The sequence below is a fragment of the Aulonocara stuartgranti genome, assembly GCF_965226115.1.
Source record: "Aulonocara stuartgranti genome assembly, chromosome: 9".
NCBI classification, from domain to species: domain Eukaryota; kingdom Metazoa; phylum Chordata; class Actinopteri; order Cichliformes; family Cichlidae; genus Aulonocara; species Aulonocara stuartgranti.
The window spans coordinates 13,242,891-13,247,616 of record NC_138960.1 but is presented as its reverse complement, the minus strand read 5'-3'; positions in this window follow the sequence as shown (position 1 = coordinate 13,247,616).

Below are 4,726 nucleotides of genomic sequence, written 5' to 3'. Positions count from 1 at the left end.
TGGTGCTTTACCACCATAAACTGGTGTGGAGTGTGAACTGGAACGTCGACCCTCAAATCCTCCCAAACAATTTTTTCTCCTATTCTCTGGTGGTGGTCAGAGGGCCCGGTGGCGCCAGTGTCCGGCAGCCTCGCCTCTGTCAGTGCGCCCCAGGGCAGCTGTGGCTACAATGTAGCTGCCATCGCCAGTGTGTGAATGTGTGTGTGAATGGGTGAATGACTGAATGTAGTGTGAAGCGCTTTGGGGTCCTTAGAAAAGCGCTATACAAATGCAGGCCATTTACCATTTATTAAAAAGTAGAAAGTAAAAAGTTATTACAATATACATTATTATCATGTTCGTACAATATAAATATTATATTGCACGAACATGAAAAGTATATTGTTAGAACAATAAAATTTTCACATTATAACATGATATAGCTCTATTTTTCTTTTGCCTGGGTGGCAGCTCTACGCTTACGTATTCAGATGAGCTTGCCTCATCCTACAAGTTGTGCCTCCATCTCTTGTGTCCAGATCACACGCTGCACTGCCGTGCTGCTCCACCTTTTCTCTGTCATTTCTGTGTTTGTGCATGCGCAGTGTGAGAGGCTGCGTTGAGGGGCGACAGGATTTCAAACAGGTTTGATTATCATGTGACCATACGATTGATGATTGGGAGCTGGTCGTGAGGTGTTAACTGCTTTTCATTACCCCATGTATACGACACGATGCACACACGATTAAGGCAAAACACGGGCCGATCCCCAAAACGGTTGCGCAACTGACAAATCGGCTCAAAATGGGCCAAAAGTCGCACAGTGTATGGCCAGCTTTTGGAGGCTAGCTCCAAACAAACATCTGCAGCTTTGCAGTGTATACAGCAATATAATGACCAGACCTAATTCTTTTGAAAACCATACATCTTTCCACAGGTCTCCACTTCATCAGACATCACCTAGACACAGAGCTGGATGAGGCCAGCACAAACAGCAGCCTATTCGACGAAGATGATGGATCCATGGGGTCAGGAAAGCCAGAAGCAGGGCTGGAACGGTACCTTTCATGTCCATTCACTGGAGGCGTGGATCTATTGCATGGCGTTCCTCACATCAAGAAGCTGTCAATCAAAGTCAACACAGCTCTTCCTGCATCTGGAGCTTGTGAAGGACTTCTCAGTCATGCAGGACTCCTGTTCACTGCTAAACAGTCACAACTTCACAGAAAGAACCTTGAGAGCAAACTGCCGCTGAAGCTTAACCATCACCTCACTGAGTGAAGAAATGGCACATGTTTGCTAAATATGCAGAAATAGATGCACACCCATACAATTTATGGTAAACTGAGCTGGCTTGTATGTACATATGTTCAAGATGCCTCGTTCTGTTTTCTCTGAGGCTGCTGTGGCATTTGGAGCAAAATTAATATAAAGTTTACAGCATATCTTGTCACTGGAAATTGTTTGCACTGTTTATATATTTATATTATTTACTGTAGGTATTGGTGAAAAAAGCTTGTTTGAAAAATGTTGTGAAAATCTGGAAATTAGAATTGTTGTGCCTTATTTTGTTGATGTTTTTACACATATTCCTTTTGAAAATGGTAAAATTTGTATATTTATTTATTTTTGTTTGTCTGATAACATTTATTTAAAAAATAAATCGGACATTTCAAACAGTTACTCACTACTTGAGTAGTCTTTTCGCCAAGTACTTTTTTACTCTTACTTGAGTAACTTTGTTGACGACTACTTTTCACTTTTACTTCAGTAATAATATTTTAAAGTAATGCTACTCTTACTTGAGTACAATTTTTGGATACTCGACCCACCTCTGATTGTTCCTGGTTTCTGTTCTCTTCCTGCGGCTCACCTCACCTATTCTCATGTTACCATTTCTCAGTGTTGAGACTGCGTCTCTGTGTCTGTCTTGTATTTCCTGTTTTACTTTGACAGTCTGTGTCTTGTGTCATGTCTTCAGCTCTGCTCCCCGCCTCGTCACATCTATTTAATTGAAGCTGTGTTCCCACCTGTTCTCCATCCTCTCATTTCTTTGTGTATATTTGCTGTGTGTTTGCTTCTACTCCATGTCGGATCGTGTGTTTGTCATCTCGGTGTTTCACTCTGCATTTCCTCCTTTGTGTTTGTCTCATGCTCCTTGTTCCTGGTTGTCAGGTTTTTGCTATGTTCTCCATGTTTCACTTGATCCTCTGTTTAGCTGTTTCCAGTTTAGGTTTTCCTTCAGTTCCCTGTTTGCTTCTTATTTTGTAGCGTCGTGTCCAGCCAATAATAAAGGCTCACTTTCTTTGTTTTTGTTAAATTCACCTTTCCACAGATTCTGCCTCACTGACTGTGACTATTTCTACATCTCTCCCATTCAAAAACACTCCATACACAGTTTATTTTATGTAATATTCAATATTAACCTGTAAATTTAGTCTTTTCAAGGAAGCATTTTTTTTCTTTTTATGGCATAGAAGCTTTATTTATGTAGATTTTCTACTGCTAAGCAGAATAAGAAGAACAAACATGAACATTAAAGGCCTGGACAAACTTGAAACCAGTATTAGATAAAAACCTCAACAAGCAGACGACCCCCTATGAGCAAACACTTTGTGAAGGTGGGAAGAAAAAGCAGAGAGAAGAGTCTGTTTCCCAAATCCAAACTGGAAGCTGGTTCAACAGGAGAGAGGTCTGATATCTGAAAGCTCTGCTCTCATTCTAGTTTTCAAAACTAATAACCAAAAGTACGACTGCAGTCTGAGAGCGACGTGCTCTGTTGCGATCATACGGTACTACAGTACAAGGTCTTTAAGAAATGATGGGGCCTGATTATTCAGGACTTTATATTCAATTCTAGATTTAACATGGAGCCAGTGAAGAGAAGCTAACAAGGTAGAAAGATGATTTGTCTGCTGTCAGGACTCTAACTCCAGCATTTTGGATTAACTGGAAGCTTTTTAGAACGACGTGATCATAAAGGAATTACAAAAGTCGAGTCGAGTCAAGTATGTGTGAACAAAACAAGATAAAAATGAACAAAATCTCACTTTAACGTGCACGTTTACTAATTCTGTACTATCTAGTTTTACATGAAATATCAACTTTATATTGACATTTTTACTTTACTCTTGAATTAGTATTTCATCTGTTATTGTTTTTTCCATGTAATTCTCAAAGCAGTAATAATATGTTGGGTTTAATGAGTATGGTTTACTTTAGATTTTTTTCATATATATTTTTGACCTTAAACTAAAAACATTTTCTATGACAGCTTTGAACGCTCACGTTGTTCCTGATAGATGGAAAACCTGCTTTAGATTTGTGTTTTGACGTCATCTGACTAACACAGCCTAATCTGCACTACACAATGCCTTTGAATGGGTGTTTTCATGTATCAGACTCTTGTTCACACTCACAAATTTATGACAAAGTACAGAACAAAACACAGTTAAAGAGATGGAGGAACTTTCTTCTGTTTTACATTGGGATTAAAGTTTCAGCCATTTCAGTTATTTGATATCTAATATGTCAGTTTTATCTGAGGTAGACGTCTCTGGCTGGACACAGACTTTGATGCTCAGCGTTTACGGTACAGAGCAGCTTTTCCTGCACAATATACAAAATACATCTCATGGCTATATTATGTTTGCTGCTTATGTTGATTATGAGGTTAATATCCAGCTGTTGCACTAAATGAAAAACACTTAAAATGAGCAGTGTTACAATTTATGAAACTGATCAAAGATTTTATTACTAAAACATGCAGGAGTGGTTTTTAACTTAAAGGAGCCATAATAAGTCATGATACATTCATACAATATGCATAAGAGGGCAGACCATGTTTCATTCATACATCCTTCTTCCAGTAACCTAGTTCATCAGTTTGTAGCTTCACATAACAAAAGTAATTTTTGTTACAGGTTTTTCAATCACGTTTGTTTTTGTGTGAAGACGAACTACACGTACCAGACCTTTCTTATCTGCAAAGGTTGTTATGATTTTTCAAAATACCCAAGACCTTCGAGGTTTTTACATTGGGATCTAACCATGACAACATCTCCAGGCACAAAACAACTTTTTATCCATTTCTGTCATTCTTGTAGCAATGGTAAATATTCTCAAATCCACAGTTTCCTTAGAGGTCTGTAATGTACTGGATTTGTTCCCACCTTCTTTTCTGTCAAATAGTCCTGGAGGGAGAGCTGGTTTTCACTTCATGACAAGCAATAACTTTGTGATGTTGCATTAAACATGAGTCAGTATCTAAAAAGTAATCCCTTCAAGGTGCACGGCTCTGCTTGTCATGCAAGTGAGCACTACTACATACCGTTTTACAATACTACGCTGTACTGTTGGCTGGGTTTTCCTCCATACAGTTTACAGAATAAACATTTTGCTATGACCCTTTGCACAGCTGAAACTCCATTTGTTATCCAAAATCTGGGAAACATGCTCTTTGGCCAGTCCTCTTGAAGATCCTGTTTCATTTTTCTCTCAGTTTCAATGGAAACTTTTGAATCAGAATATTAATGTTAGCTGGCATGTTTAACTCCTCCAAACACTGCAGTTCCTTCGTAGCATTGCAACACTATGTATAGATGTAGACAATATAGATCTCCTTGTCATGGTTCTGGGTCATTTGACGCAGCGTTTTGAGTTTGTTGTTTATTTGGTGTCTATCATGTATTAAGCCAGCGGTCCCCAACCTTTTTTGCACCATGGACCAGTTTAATATCAAAACATA